Here is a 17,489-nt window from a genome sequence, read left to right on the forward strand (position 1 = left end):
ATCATTCTCTCAATTATTTATATAATAAAATCCAATCAATCATTCAAAATTAAGCACATCAAGGCAAGCCAGTCCGCTTGCCGCCAGAAATAGCATCTCAATAAACATAAATACATTTGAAGAATACAAATCAGTTCACATAGGTAAAAGATTACCTCAATAAGGTAAAAGATTACTTCAATCTATTGTGTTCAAGATATTTAACTAATTCAATAACTATAACCGTTTATATAAAGGGGGTTATACTCAATCAAAGTAGATTCATCACGCAGAAATTTACACTTCAGTTTTCTTTTTCTCAATAAAGATGAGGAATCAGAACTTATCCAGAAATTTACACTTCAATTTTCTCTTTCTCAATAAAGATAAGGAATCAGAACTTGTAACAAAACTGAAGAAAGCAATCAACCCTGCTAAATACTTGTTATCTGAACAAAGCAATTAACACTGATAAATGCTTATTGATTGAAAGCTGAAATCTTCCCAATTTACTTACAGATGCATTAATCACATCTCATTCCCAGATCATGGATATGAGCAAATTGGAAAATCCAGCATCTCCGAAGCTTAGGCTCTTATGATAATAATTTAATGTTTGAGATGAACCAGGAACTATATATACCAATCTAAACGGCCGACCCTCTGCAGCTTCTTGAACTTGAGAGCAACAGAAAGACCAAAATAATTGCTTCTTAAATTTGAGAGCAACAGAAAGACCAAAGTAAATGCATTGGATCGGTGTGCAGAAACGTCCTCTGCACTCTCTGGCAATCAGGGAAACGGACACATACCCTACAAATATTGAGCCCTTTATCTTCTTGTGGCTCCTCCGGCAGAAATGACACTAAATGACGTTTGGGTTCTCTCGAAGATTCAGCAGCTGGTAGATCACAGCAAACTGAAAATACACATTAAGATACGAATCTCATTTAGTACACATCCATCTCACTATTTCCCCACCAGATAAAGTTGAGGATTGGCAATTAAGTGGACCAATGTATGTTCTTACTTCATAGTAATATCGACTAGAAACAAATGTTCCAACAATGTCCTTTCATGATCAGTTGCCATGAAAAGACATCAAGACATCACTGAAGCTTTCCATGTTCTAAAGATGCAACAATATAGTTTCATGATCAACTGCCATAAAAACGCATCATTGAATCTTTCCAGTCAAGAAGAATGGCATGAAAGAAATATGCTGATGGTGCAAGTGAAACCATACAACCCAAAGTTCTAGTTTGACAAGTTAACAGAGAAAAAGCATTGGTTATCCTCCCAACCCCCATCAAAATGCAGAAGACGTCGTGTCAGAGCTCAATCTGGACAGACGTACGAAAAGAGGATCCATTTCAACAGGAATTTTTAGGATTTGTAAAGAGAAATTGTTCATATTCATGAAACAATGCAGGCAAATGAACTAAAGAGTTTAACCCAAGCTTTAGAGGAAGTCTAATGATTTGTAAAGAGATTGTTCATATTCATAAAACACCGCAAACAAATGAGAGTTTAACTCCAGTTTTATCATTATGAGAAAACAGAAATGAATTCATGAAGATCAACTGATTGTTATTCCAACCCCATGAGAAGGCCATGAAAATAACAAAAATCATGCACAGTGAACAGATACTATAGTGGAAGTTGGATGTTTGATATAAAATAACAAATTCACACAACTGCAAGTATCAGTATAGGAGAAGCAGACCACCTGTCAATGGAAGCCTCTTGGGGCATAAATATTAAAACAGAAATCTGTTCATGAGAAGTATCACATGAAGCCTTTGTGATACTGAAAAAATGTTGGTTAGGAGGCGGCAGCTCCCTGTCCTGGGGATTTTGTGCTATGTTTTTAGTCCATTTGTGTGCCTCTTTCTATAATCCAATCCAGAGTATGGAATTAGGATTGTAATCTAATACCAGTCTCGATAGATTAAGATTGCTACAGGATACTTAAAAATTTTATCTGGCTTTGAAAACTACTATTTTTCAATCAATAGCTTTGAAATTGTTATTTTTTTTCCAATCAAGGGCTTTCAAAATTAATCTCTCGTGGTGTGGACCATTGTTTTCTTTTGTTTTAGAATTTTGTTGACATTATGTTTTCTTGCCCAGGTATATCACACACTCCTCAACTACCTTGCAATCAAACACAATTACACTCCTCAACTACCTTTCAATCAAGCACAATTGAGTTAGGGTAGAAACTTCCCCAAAATGTCACCGTGCAATGGGAAAAATGAAAATGAGGAAAAATCACTCAAAGAAAGGAACCTAACTGTCACTATGCCAAGGGAAAAATAAATAGAGAAAAATAGGTGTCAGTAAGGTTGACTATCACTGTATTTGCACCATGTAGAGGGAAAAACAAGACAAACGAGGCCGAGAATGTTTCCTCCAGTAATAGGTAATATTATCAGTCTTTATTTTGACGCTCGACTTCCCTAACGCTCACCCACCCATTCGTTTCGACTACAGTACCTTTGAGAATCGAGATAAGGCATAAAAACAATAAAAGGTACACTCGAGATAAGGCATAAAACCAAATGACAATAAAAGGTACGTCTACAACAATATCACCTGTAGTTTCGCAAGAGCTCTGGTCAAAGAATATCTTTTTGCCGGAGCTATGATCCAAGGTTATTTCTTTACCTATTATCGAGGCTGACAACCGATATTCTTTCATAAACATTTCTCAACAGAATTTATTCAATTTGACCATATATGATACCAATACATCATGACAATAGACCTGTCAAAGTTCATAAGTAGGTATCTATCCCCTGGACCTAACAGATGTCCAATCACTGATAAATCATCAGCTGTAATTTCAATTTCATGAACCACTAGCACTATGTACTACAGTAAAAGCAGTTTTATCTTCACAGAGAGAATTCCTCTTTCTCCTGCCCTTCATATATGTAGAAAGATTAACAAGCAGCAACATCCTATTATAAAATGTCGTATCCCACATTGCATGCTGCAGTTCGAACTTCTTACATATTTGCTTTCATGTTAAGGCGAGCTGCTATCTTCTGACCCAATGATTTGTCACACTGCACCAATCCATGTGATTAATAATTAATATCAATAATAGGTTATTCCAACGGATGTATAAAAAGGATCACAATCATAGTAGCTCAAACGAAATATAGAGAGTCTGAATGGCAAACCTGTGACCAGTAAGATATCCAAATACTGCAAATTTCATGGGTGACCCTAGGATCTGACAAAGCTGCCACCCATCGCTTCACAAAACGCTCTTGCCTGCAATTTAAAATCATCACTGTAATTTCTATCCATATAACAAAAACAATGAATTGACTACTAGAAATCAAGCCAACCTACCGTTCTGGTGCAAATGAACGATATCGCTCTCCAGGTTGTTTGAAATTATTCTCCTTCTCTATCACGCACTGCAAATACCAAAAAATATCCAATATTTCTTAGACTTGCACATTTCTCTTTTGGCAATCTTTACTTCCCCAATTTGTAAACGATGAATTTGACTGATGACAAGGCAAAGCCCTTCCTAACACTTAAATGAAATCAACTTATAAATTAAGGGAAGATGCATCGAATAGCCAAGACACAAAGTGGACTGAACCAACAAACAGAAATAAATTTATGATAAACTGAAAAACGTTAGATCATCAACTGTGACGATATATCCAAATCCAAGAAAAAGCAGCAATAATCTAAGTCATTGTCATCATAATCACAAAGAGAAAAACTATCGAATAAAACAAAAAGCATGCAATTAATAGTCTCCAAAAACAGACTATTTTGAGTTTCAAACTAAAATAGTACAAACATCTTTTTCAAAAATAAAAATTATCAAGAAAAACGCCACTACGCCACATACATACTACAATAACGAACTGTCATTGTATCATAATATTGTAAAAATCACAGATCTATCACCAAATTCTGGAGAAGTGGTGAGATCTTACCTTCTCCCGCTTGCCAGTATGGGTATGGGAAGGAATGGGAAATCTCTCAGCATGACGAACTGGATCGAACCTTGATGGAAAGTAGTTGACCTGTAATTCCAGCAATTGTTTTGTAAAAATCAAATCTCTCCATGAACATTGACTCGATGTCCAAGTAATACGAGAGGTATTGAAAAAGAAAAAGATTAAAATTATTTACCAACCTCTTCATCCCTGTGCATGAAGTTCATGAATCCCTCATGATGATTATTGTGATGTGCACACTTGGGTGCATTGGCTGGCAGCATCAAATAGTTGGGTCCAAGTCGATGCCTTTGTGTATCTGAGTATCAAAATATCCTTGTTTGGAGTAGCTTATCTTCAGTGTAATAGACACCAGGAACAACAAGAGCAGGAGCAAATGCAAGCTGCTCGTTTTCAGCAAAGAAATTGTCAATATTCTTGTTCAAGACCATGCGTCCTACAGTTTGAAGAGGAAAGATATCCTCGGGCCAAGTTTTCGTAACATCTAAAGGATCAAAGTCATATTTATCCTCATCCCGAGGATCCATTGTCTGGATAAAAAGTTTCCATTCAGGATAGTTGCCTGCTGCTATAGAATCATAGAGATCCTTGGTTGCATGACTGTGGTTTGTCCCACCTACTACAACTGCTTCATCATCCAATAGACACTTAACTCCACAAGTAGGCCTCCAATGAAACTTCACATAGGTTTGCCTCCCAGCCTTATTAACAAGGGTAAAGGTGTGGACACCAGACCCATCCATATGCCTGTAGTTTAAAGGGATTCCAAGATCATCAAAGAGAAAGGTGAACATATGCAAACTCTCTGGGTGGTGAGAGAAGAAATCTCGAATCCTCCAGTCTTCTTGAATGTGACTTTTGGGATTTGGTTTCAATGCATGAACCATGTCTGGAAACTTCATACCATCGCGAACAAAGAATACAGGAAAATTATTTCCAACAAGATCGAAGTTCCCCTGCAAGAGAAATGAAAATCCCATGAGCTATATGGGAAAAAAAAATGGGGTAGCATCAATTACAGAATAATCCTTTGAAAGAACTTTCAAAAATAGTCAAATATTTGGCCGAATAATGCAGCAATTTTGATCATAAAAAACAAATGCCTATTGCAACATACAAGACAAGAAACTTCAAAAAGAAAATGATCCATAAACTTTCAGCAGGGTACTACCTATATACCAGGGTTCCCCGTACTTGCTTTATTCTGTAAATGGCACTCCCATCTAAGGAAGGATTCATAAAACCAGTGTTGAAAGACTGAAATTGTAGCTATTGCATCAATCCAGAAGACGTTGAACACTTTTTTTATGGAGGCACCTTTTACCAAGCAGGTCTAAAGACGGATACAAGGCCTCTGTAGAGGTTAGCAGGGTACTACCTAGATACTAGGGTTCCCCTTACCTGTGCTTTATTCTGTAAATGGAACTCCCAACTACAGGAAGGCTTCATAAAACGAGTATTAGAAGACCAAATTTGTAGCTACTGCAGAAAGCAAGACGGGAAAAAGATTTGAATTACCTTCTGGCTGGAGGGAATGCCTTTGAGATAAGGTGAGCTCAATACCTGCAAAACACGGCACAGATTAAAAAGGATTATAAAGGATTATAGCAAAGCTTTGTAAATTTTATCGCTACAGAAGAAGAAACCCTAACTGATCAAATCTCCAAAGAAATTTGAACCAAAGAACTAATCCCCACACAAAGAACTAATCTTTTTTTGTGGATTTGTTAATAAGTGACTTGTGGATGTGAGGGATGACACCTCCACCTGCTATGGTACCTTTGATCAAAGTATCAAGTTCTTCGTCTCCTCTAACAGTGAGCTGCAAATGCCTTGGGGTGATACGTTTAACCTTGAGATCTTTTCTGGCATTTCCTGCAAGTTCTAAAACCTCTGCAGTGAGATACTCCAGAATGGCTGCAGAATAAACAGTTGCAGTTGCTCCCACCCTTCCATTTGCAGATACTCCAGACTTTAACAGACGGTGGATCCGTCCCACAGGAAACTGCAATAAGAACAAACAGTTCAGTCCACCTATTACAGGAATCTTATCGAGTTCACCAGAAGAGCGAGGTTGCAGAGCGCCAACGGCCAAGGGAGAAATGAAAGGCGTGTTTTGGAGTTGGGGAGAGGTACAGGGATCCGGTTGAAAGGTGCAGGGATCGACCCTGGCAAGCGTAAGACCAGCGTAACAGGAAGACCGAAATGTCAGAACTGAATGGGACAGATGTCAGGTTCATGAATTAACAAACATAACAATATCATAACAATGAACAGAAATTGCAGGATTTCCCGCTGAATGTGTGGACGCCTGTCAGCACGAGATTGCAGAACTCCCGGTTGTGCCGCTCTATTCCGACGCCACGTGTCAGCATGAGGAACAAAGGGACGACGAAAGTCCCTTTCAAAGGAAGGCCTATCGGCCTAATAAAAAATATTATAAATAAATAATTATTTTCTCAAACATTCATTAAAAATTTGAAAAAATTATTGATTTTTGTGTAAATTTAATATAAAAAAAAACCCCAAAATTTATATCTATATTGTGGATCATAAAAGTCTTAAATTTAAGAAAATAGATAAATATTTTATTTAGAAATATTTTTATTATTTATTATATATTTTTAATTATAATAAAATTAAAAATAATTTAAAAATATGTATATATTATTGGTTTTTTAAAATTATAATTTTTTATCAAAATAATAATAATAATTATTATTATTATTTCAACTTTGATTTATAAAATTTATAAATTTAAATTTGTTATTTTTATATTATTTTTAAAATATAATTTGAGTGAATTTTTGAAGCTTTATTTAATTTTTATGGGTTAGGGTTGAGAAGTTATGATGTAATATTAAATTTTGTGAAATTTTTACAAGTTTTTTATTTTTATAATAATTTTTTAATTAACTATTTTCTATATTTTTAATGAATCAATGAATTTTTTTCTAAATTCATTTTTTCTTTGTGTATGTATATTTCCATGGTATGTAATTATGTTGATAAGTTTCGGGATATATGTTGTGTGTAGGTTTAATGGTGTCTTAAGTTTCTAGTGGTCTTATGATGGGTAGTGGGAATGAACTTCCTCATGATGCCTAGTGGGAATGAGCTTCTTGATGATGGGTAGTGAGACAATGTGTCGGTTTAATTATGTATGATAGAGAGAAGTGGTCTCATTGTCCATCATCAAGGATGAGTTGGTTGACGATGGGTGGTGAGACCATTGCTAAAATAGGACATCATTAAACCTACACATAACATATATCCACAAACTTATCAACAAATATCCACAAACTTATCAACAAATGTTTCTTATTCACAACTATTTTATCATCACACTTTTTTTAAAGTTAATTATAGTAATGCTTTTAAAAATGTTAAATATTTTGGATACCATCTTTCTTCGCCATATTTCAACGATTTAATAAAAAATTACATCTTTAATTCAATTTATTTTTAACTTTGAATAACTTTCCTTATTCTTAACTTTGAATGTCTTTCTTTAATGTTTGAAAAAATGACTAATTATTGTATATATTTACATTACACTATTAATCATAATCTTATTCTCAATCATGTATTTGTGAGGTTGGAAAGTGGGTTTTCTCAATGAGCAAGTATGGGGAGGGATGAGCCAAGCCACTCCTCCCATTTATAACTCATCTCACTTAAAGTCTCCAACTCTCGCCACGATCAACCATCACTGCAATGAGTTGTTAATGCATCACTTCTACTCTCGTTGTGCGCCTGGCAATTTGAGGGGTCTGATCGCACGTGTAAATATAGTGATCCTCAATTTATATCTTATGGTTTTCTTAATGGGAAATTACCTCTTATATCTGACATTGTTTGAATGGAAATATTTCATTACATGTCCTCCAGGAAACTCCAGTTCCTCTGTCAAATTCTATATTGTTTTCCTCTCTTGTCACGCCAAAAACACAGTCGTCAGCCTTAGCCTACAATTTATGTTTCTCATTCATCTGTCTATAGGTAACAATGGGCAAGTTACTTATACACAAGTTAGTTGGTGGAAGGAAATTTCACCAGCACTGTCTCAATGTCTTCTCTCGGAAAACTCTGGCTCTTCCTTAGCTAGTCTACTTTGGCCTTTGCCTTAATTTTAACCATTGGTTACAGTTGTGCATGCCAACGTGTTTGCTACCAATGAGGTGCTACTTACTATGAAGAAGGGAGGAGTGAAAGACCACTTTTGAGTGGAATCCTTATCCCTATAGTTTTGGGAGTATAATTCACCAACCTCCAAAGAAAACTCCACCAAGCCAAACTTTAAATAATAGGGGAGAGAGGTTGTCTCTTAAATACAAACATAGTTGTTGTTGTGGTAGTTGCATAGATCCTAGACACATGCCATACATGGAAGGTAGAATCAATACTTTCATGTCATTGAATTGTATTGGCACATGAATACTTTGATAGGGAAGGTGTTGTTGGATAGAAATGAGATTAAAGACTATATATATATTTCTCTTGTCAACACTTTACACTTTATATGAAGAATCTAGGTCATTGAATGGAGAGGACTGAGGACCATTTGGACCTCCCATCTAACTAAAGGAGCTCTAGACAACAAAGCAGAGTAGATTGAAGTGGAATCTTGTGACTCCACTTAACTTCTATGATTTCCTTTTATTTTAAGAGTCTTTTTCCTTCATCTTTAACTTATTAGCCATGTGAATGTTAACTAGCTAAATTTCATTAGTTTTTAGACAAAAAGCTTATGAATATTTTGGACTTAATTTTGAGACTCAAATTGTGTTACTTAAAAACTTGATGCATTGCTAAATCTCCATAATAGCAAACTAACGTGTAATATATCTATTTAATTTTGTAATTTTTTAAAATTATCAATAAAAAATCAAATTTACAACCAAAAACACATACTTAAACTTTACAACAAAAACACAAACTTAATCATAAATCCAACTTCTAAAAAGATAAGAGAAAAATATGTATTTTAGTCACTTGTAAAGATATTTCTTATAACTTACTTTTAAATTTACATGATTTTCAGATAAATTTACTAACATAGTTGAGATATTGAGGTCTCTCATTAATAAGTTAATTAATGCGTGTGTTTTTTAATTTTTTTCTCAAAACCAAAATTATATAGTTTTACGAATATTCTTAGGTTGAAAATATACTTGTTTTCCATTGTGCCCCAGGACAGGAAAGTCCTCCACTTTACCACTTCCACCTTTCTGCACCCATTTTAGATTTACCTAATAAGGTGTTTCGAAAGGAGGGGTGGCCAACCCCTCTTACCTACTTGACCACTCATTCCAAAAAAAACCTAACACCTATCTAAACCAAATTATGGCTAGAGAACCCAACAATAATTGAAAAAGCAAAAAATGAAACCAGTACCAACATACCATGAAATCCTAGGAACCTTAAGAAACCCTTGAAACCATTTCCACACCCCATAATTTAGAGAAATCCATTTATGGGTTAGTATTGAGGAAGTTATTGCGTCTTATTAAATTTTATGAATTTCTATTTAATACTTGTTTTTATTTTTATAATATTTTTTTAATGAACTAGTTTTTATTTTTAAATTCAATTTTTTCTTTGTATATGTACATTTCCACAACCAGTAATCATGTTGATAAGTTTTTGGATATATGTTGTACGCAGGTTTAATGATGTCTTACATTTCTAGTGGTCTCGCCACCCATCATCACAGATGAGTTTTATGATGATGGGTGGTGAGACCACTTGAAATGTAAGAAATCATTAAACTTGCACACAATATACATCCATAAACTTATCAACATTTTTTTCTTATTCATAACTATTTTATCATCACACTCTTTTTTCAACATAATTATGGTAATGTTTTTAACAATGTTAGATATTTTGGATGCCATCTCTCCACCATATTTCAATGATTTAACGAGACATTACCTCTTTAATTCAATTTATTCTTAAATTTCAATGACTTTCTTTAATGTTTGAAATAGTGATAGGAAGCCTTTCATTCTTTAACTTAATTTTTATATATATTTACATTAAAGTATTAGTCATACTCTTAGTCTCAATCTTGTATAGTATGAGATTAAAATCAACTGGTGGGAGGTTTTCAAGTTTGTTGTCTCAATGAGCAATTATCGGGAGGGATGAACCAAGCCACCCTTCTCATTTATAACTCATCTGACTTAAACTCTCCTCTCGAGCTCTCACCACAATCAATCGTCATTGCAATTTGTCATCAATATATTGCACCCACTTTCGTCATGCGCCTTGAAATTTGAGGGGTTTGATCGCATGTGTAAATGTAATGATCCTCAATTTATATCTTATGGTTTTCTTAATATGAAATTTCCTCTTATATCTGACATTGTTTGGATGGAAAGCTTTCATTGCACATCCTCGAGGAAACGCCAGTTCCTCTTTCAAATTATATAGTTGTTTCCTCTCTTGCCACCCCATAAACACGGTCGTGATCCTTAACCTACAATTTTTGTTTCCCATTCATCGGTGTATTGTTAACAATAGGAAAGTTACTTAGACACAAGACAGTTAGTGGAAGGAAGTTGCACTAACACTATCTCAATGTCATCTCTCTAAAAACTATGGTTCTTCCTTAGCTATTCTACTTTGGTCTTTGACTTAATTTTAGCCATCGGTTGCAGTTATGCCATGTCAATGTGCCTAATACTGATGAGGTGCTACTTACTATGAAACAAGGGGAAGAGTGAAAGCCACTTTTGAGTGGAATCCTTAGCCAAATAGTTTTGGGAGTAGAGTTCACCAACTATCCAAAGCAAACTCCACCAAGCCAAACTAGAAATAATAGGAGAGAGAGGTTGTCTCTTAAATACAAACATAGTTGTTGTGTCGCTGCCTAGATACTAGACATGTGCCACACGTTTCTCCAGTGTGATGATCTTCAACTTTATGTGAAGAATCTAGACAATTGAATGGAGAGGATTGAGGACCATTTTGACCTCCCATCTACCTAAAAGAGCTCTCGAAAACAAAACAAAGAGTAAATTGAGGTGGAATCTTGTGACCACTTAACTTTCATTATTTCCTTCTATTTTAAAAGTCATTTTCCTTCATTTTTAACTTATTAGTAGTCCAAATATTAATTGGCTAAATTTCATTAGTTTTTGGACCAGAAAAACTTATGAATATTTTGACTTTAATTTTGAAACTCAAACTATATTAATAAAATACTTATATATTGCTAAATTTCCATAATAATAAACTAACCTGTAATATATCTATTTAATTTTGTAGTTTTTTAAAATTATCAATAAAAACACAAACTTAATCCTAAATCCAACTAAGAAAAATATGTATTTTAGTCGCTTATAAAGATTTCCGTATCGAATAGGGAGCGGGCAAGTATTGATCCCGCAACCGAAAATTCATGTATCTGATATTTATATTTCCTTAATATAATACATATCGTTTTTCTCTCTGAAAAAAAAAAAAGTATTGATCCCGCAACCAAATTTGACTGCAACGAAATAGACGGGGCGGACTAAATCAATGAATGGTCAGTTGTAGGAAGCGTCCAATTTCATTGCATTGTTTTTGACTTAGTTGGCCACGATTTTGAATGGCAGGTTGTTTGGTGCATAAGGATAGCGGTCCATCCGTACGTTACGCAGGTGACGTCGTCGCTTTATCCAATGATGACATCTTTAATTTTTTCAAGTTTTCTTATAATTTTCATAAAATTTAATCGAAATTTTTGGAAATCCCAAAAAAAAAAAAATGTAAGTTTCACGAAAAAGAAATGTTGCTTCATAATCAATATCTTTTTTTAAGGGAGGGGCTAGTTCCTAAGAGAAGTGGAATGGGCCCTCTTTTATTACATTTATATTTTGTCAGACGCGCTGACAACCATCACATCATACATTACATTTGCAATGGATCACATTGAACGTTCATCATGGAACCAGCATACAGCGGCAACAGCGGCAGCAGGGGAAACGAATGCGGTCGGGGAGCGAGACAGCCAACAGCCCCGACCGCCAGATCATGCACTCATGTGCGCTTCATAATCAATATCTTATAAAACAATAATATTAATAAAATTAGATATAAATTTTAAACCATTATAATTAGGCCGATAAGCCTTCCTTTGAAAGGGACTTTCGTCGTCCCTTTGTTCCTCAGGCTGACACATGGCGGCGGCACAACCGGGAGTTCTGCAATCTCATGCTGACAGGCGTCCACACATTCAGCGGGAAATCCTGCAATTTCTGTTCATTGTTATGATATTGTTATGTTGTTAATTCATGAACCTGACATCTGTCCCATTCAGTTCTGACATTTCGGTCTTCCTGTTACGCTGGTCTTACCGTACCTCTCCCCAACTCCGAAACACGCCTTTCATTTCTCCCTTGGCCGTTGGCGCTCTGCAACCTCGCTCTTCTGGTGCTCGAGGTGAAACCTACACTAGCACACATGGTTGAATGGCGGGAGATACAGTGGATCGATGCTTAAAAACCCATCGGCGTAATTTCTCCTCTACTCTACTGCTCTAATACGGAGGGCGCCATCATCCTTCAACAGGCAGCCATGTGCCTTGAAGAGGGAGAACGAGAAGATGAGATTAAAGAATCTGAAGCAGCCATGTCTGATGAAGTTTTATGTCCTTCGTAGTTATTTTACCACGCGTTTTCTCCAGCAAGTCAAGATTCACAGTCAGGTATTCGTAGGGTTTCAAACGAAAACATAGGCAGAACATCACCAAAACAAGCTGAGAAGGCAAACCCTCCGCCATATTTCCAGAAGCTTGTTGGCATTCTGGGACTAGGTTCTGGAACTTCTGTTACCGAGGCAACCAATAATTTTGACAAACAGGCCTTAATCGCAATCCATAGCAAAGGTCTCAGGTATTTCACACAAGTAGCCATGGGAGAATATTTTTGTATGCATCACAGTGTTGAAGAAGAATCCTAACCCATTCAAAATGTTCAAAATGAATGTAGAGATTTAGAGGCCGCACAAGAACTCGTTCCAGTGCATCTGAGAGATTTAATTGTTGGAAAGCTCAATGAATGCGCTTAAAGAATCTGAAGCAGCCATGTCTGATGAAGTTTTATGTCCTTCGCAGTTATTTTACCGTGCGTTTTCTCTAGCAAGTCAAGATTCACAGTCAGGTATTCGTAGGGTTTCAAACGAAGACATAGGCAGAACATCACCAAAACAAGCTGAGAAGGCAAACCCTCCGCCATATTTCCAGAAGCTTGTTGGCATTCTGGGACTAGGTTCTGGAACTTCTGTTACCGAGGCAACCAATAATTTTGACAAACAGGCCTTAATCGCAATCCATAGCAAAGGTCTCAGGTATTTCACACAAGTAGCCATGGGAGAATATTTTTGTATGCATCACAGTGTTGAAGAAGAATCCCAACCCGTTCAAAATGTTCAAAATGAATGTAGAGATTTAGAGGCCGCACAAGAACTCGTTCCAGTGCATCTGAGAGATTTAATTGTTGGAAAGCTCAATGAATGCGCGGTTTGTTACGGAGAACTCTGCGTCGTTCCGTTCAAATTTGGGAAAATTCAGACTGTAATGAAAGAGGCCGATACTGAGGATGTTGTGACTCTTGCTATTGTTTCTTCAGATCCCTTATCAATTAATCAAACTTTCGCCAGAAAAACTTATCCCAAGGGAACGAAGATTGTTCTCAAGGAGCCTTGCCTGGTTAAAAGCAAGAATGGTTTCATATTCATTGATGTGGACAATCCTTCATCCATTGAAAGGGTAGAGAATTTTCCTTCACCTTCAGATATGATCAATGAAAAATTCAAGCAGTGGTTTGCCGATGGGGATCGCGCTCACAAAGAGAAAGAATGGAACGAATGTGTTCGAAATTACACCAGAGCCCTACTCTGCAGCACTTCCAGAAATACTGGCCATGAACAGAGGTTAAATGATGCATTCAAGATGCTCTCTGATAGATGCCGTGCGTACATTGAACTACAAAGATACACAGAAGCTTTGCAAGATGCAGAGAAATGTTGGCAGTTCTCAAAGTTGAATCGCTGGTGGCACTGGGAAAATATAAAGCCGCATATAATTTTATGCAGACTTGTTCCAAATCCATGAAGAAGCCTAATGTGGTCCTTTTTCGGCAGATGTGCACGAAATATTATGACATTGGTGAATCCATTGTGGGAATTACGGGCAAATTAGAAATTCCCTTTTCTGAGCCAGATGCCGATTTCATTGGGGCGGTGGAGATCAAGATGACAAATAACGGATGCGGCAGGGGAATGTTTGCTACGGATTCTATTAAGGCCGGTGAGGTTTTACTCATCAGCAAGGCTTTAGCTGTATGCAATAAGCATTATTCTTCTGCCATGTTTGATCCCTTGAAAAATGGTTTGTTTCGAAATGTGGTAATGGCCATCAGTGCAAAAGGGGACCGGGCCCTGCAACATTTTCTTTCTCACGATCAAGAAAACTTCAAACCCAGAATCCCAAATATGTCGAAGTTCATCGAGGAGGAGTCTGCAGGGGGGACCTGTTACACTCTGGAAACAACTTCACAGAACTCAAAGCGGAAAGTTCTGAAGGTGAATGTTCGTGAAATATGTCAGAAAATGTCCGGCATTCAAATCCTAAATATCATAAAACGCATAGCATTTGACGACCGTTCGCTGGCTGTCATAGAAGAATCGGTGCAGTTATCAAAGGCAATGAGCAGTTATAAGAAACAAAGGAGTTTCTTTGGGGTTTGGATACTGCCTTCCTTCATAACCCATTCCTGTACTCCCAACACGTCAAGAATCAACGTAGGCCGCGATATTATGAGAATTCATTCGACCAGAGACATAAAGCCTGGAGAAGAGATCACCATCCCCTACTTCGAAGTTGCAGTTCCCTGCATTTACCCAAAGAGCCAGGAATGGGGATTCGATTGCCTCTGCGATCGATGCACGTTCGAGAGATGTACTATAGCTACAAATACATATTGCAAATTATGTTCAGAAAGATTCATATCCGCGTTTTGCAAGGTCTCTTCATCCATGATACCTGTGGGGCATCCTCTTCTGCTATGTGATCCCAACTTTGAGTTATGGTCTGGCTGCAAGCCCATCGATTTAGAACCCATGAGTGTCCTTGCTACCGACGTCGAATTGTTTTGTGAGGACGTTAATGCCGACGTCGAATTATTTTGTGAGGACATTAATGTCGATGATCAAGAAGGTCGATTGTGGCTAAGATATGCGTTCACGTTCTGTTACTTCGTGTCTCTGGTGGAGATGACGCTGGAATCGGGGAGAGGGAATCCTGCAGAACATGAGGATGACATGGGTAAAGCTTGCAGAAAAATTTTAATGGATTTGAGAGAAGCAATAGGTGGAACATGTCCTGGGGATCCTCGTTATTTACTGCTATGTCAAAAGATGGCCCAGGCTTGGAGAAATCTTGCAGTAGCAGCCAAGAATACAGGAAATACTGAAATTTATATGATGTCTAGCTATGTCAGAGAGAGGGCTGAGGAGCAGTCGAAGAAGGCTTGCATCTGCGTTTACGGACAGCAGAAGCCACATGTTGTAAAAGCCATAATGAGTAAATATTCCAATAAGGGAATCCTTTGATACTTTATTTGTTTATCATTTTGCAAACATTGATTCTTCATGTGTTTATCCAATTTGCATACATTGCATCGTTCTTCAATGAGAAGGTAGTTTGAATTGCTTTGTGTTCTGAAGTCTACAATAAATTGAAATTCAATTTGGTGTTGCACTTTGTCTCCAGTAAGAAAAAAAAAGCTGGTTATTATTAGAAAGTATAAAAACCAGTGCATCATATCATGTTGCAAATATTATAAAAAAAATCCACCATAAGGGCATGAGTGTCATAAGAGATACAATGCGCAAACAGTAAACCAAAACATGCAAGGGTGGAGATTATCCTCCAAGTCCGCAGCCAAAACAAGTACCCAATTACCATCTGCCTGTATATGAAAGCCAAAAATAATAACCATAAAGGCTGTATCATAAGTCTGAGAAAAGTAAACATGGTAGAGCAAAAACCAAAAGCAAGTATGTTGTTGATGGAGACAGTACTGTGTGGGTACAAAAACAGAAAACATCATCTAGGGAGTAGCATGGTGCCAACATCCATAGTGTAGTTGCCCATCCTTAGTGTGATATGCATGTTTTTAGTAGAATCAGAGATGCCTAGTTTTGGTTGTGAAATATTTGAACAACTATGTTTCTAGGATGTACCTTTTATTTCGACTTTCTACAATTCACCTATGCTGGTTTATAGTTACAGAGATGCTCACATTCCTGGACTGGAGAAGCCCTCTGTTGTTTATCTGGCTGTTGCCGACGATCTTTTAGAGGACAGGGTTGATTTTAAATTGCAGGCAAGAGCGTTTTGTGAAGCGATGGGTGGCAGCTTTGTCAGATCCTAGGGTCACCCATGAAATTTGCAGTATTTGGATATCTTACTGGTCACATGTTTGCCATTCAGACTCTCTATATTTCGTTTGAGCTTCTATGATTGTGATCCTTTTTATACATCCGTTGGAATAACCTATTATTGATATTAATTATTAATCACATGGATTGGTGCAGTGTGACAAATCATTGGGTCAGAAGATAGCAGCTCGCCTTAACATGAAAGCAAATATGTAAGAAGTTCGAACTGCAGCATGCAATGTGGGATACGACATTTTATAATAGGATGCTGCTGCTTGTTAATCTTTCTACATATATGAAGGGCAGGAGAAAGAGGAATTCTCTCTGTGAAGATAAAACTGCTTTTACTTTAGTACATAGTGCTAGTGGTTCATGAAATTGAAATTACAGCTGATGATTTATCAGTGATTGGACATCTGTTAGGTCCAGGGGATAGATACCTACTTATGAACTTTGACAGGTCTATTGTCATGATGTATTGGTATCATATATGGTCAAATTGAATAAATTCTGTTGAGAAATGTTTATGAAAGAATATCGGTTGTCAGCCTCGATAATAGGTAAAGAAATAACCTTGGATCATAGCTCCGGTGATATTGTTGTAGACGTACCTTTTATTGTCATTTGGTTTTATGCCTTATCTCGAGTGTACCTTTTATTGTTTTTATGCCTTATCTCGATTCTCAAAGGTACTGTAGTCGAAACGAATGGGTGGGTGAGCGTTAGGGAAGTCGAGCGTCAAAATAAAGACTGATAATATTACCTATTACTGGAGGAAACATTCTCGGCCTCGTTTGTCTTGTTTTTCCCTCTGCATGGTGCAAATATAGTGATAGTCAACCTTACTGACACCTATTTTTCTCTATTTATTTTTCCCTTGGCATAGTGACAGTTAGGTTCCTTTCTTTGAGTGATTTTTCCTCATTTTCATTTTTCCCATTGCACGGTGACATTTTGGGGAAGTTTCTACCCTAACTCAATTGTGTTTGATTGCAAGGTAGTTGAGGAGTGTAATTGTGTTTGATTGCAAGGTAGTTGAGGAGTGTGTGATATACCTGGGCAAGAAAAGATAATGTCAAC

The 17,489-nt window shown here is 36.8% G+C and overlaps 1 long non-coding RNA gene and 1 pseudogene across 2 annotated transcripts; one reads left to right on the forward strand and one right to left on the reverse strand.

Annotated features, from left to right (window-relative positions):
• Positions 1-2,674: 2,674 nt before the first annotated feature.
• On the reverse strand, positions 2,675-4,969 carry LOC149217448 (catalase isozyme 2-like; annotated as a pseudogene). The gene is made up of 5 exons (XR_016251269.1): positions 4,154-4,969; positions 3,951-4,040; positions 3,346-3,413; positions 3,171-3,264; positions 2,675-3,053 (listed from the first exon to the last, which is right to left on the reverse strand). The product of XR_016251269.1 is annotated as a catalase isozyme 2-like (transcript).
• An 11,377-nt stretch (positions 4,970-16,346) lies between these two features.
• On the forward strand, positions 16,347-16,944 carry LOC149217449 (uncharacterized). Its single transcript, XR_016250679.1, has 2 exons — positions 16,347-16,448; positions 16,566-16,944. It is a non-coding gene; the product is annotated as an uncharacterized LOC149217449 (long non-coding RNA).
• Positions 16,945-17,489: the final 545 nt, after the last annotated feature.

The sequence above is a fragment of the Pinus tabuliformis genome, chromosome 1_1, assembly GCF_031772625.1.
Source record: "Pinus tabuliformis cultivar Carrire ecotype Pingquan chromosome 1_1, CPIR1, whole genome shotgun sequence".
Lineage (NCBI taxonomy): Eukaryota > Viridiplantae > Streptophyta > Pinopsida > Pinales > Pinaceae > Pinus > Pinus tabuliformis.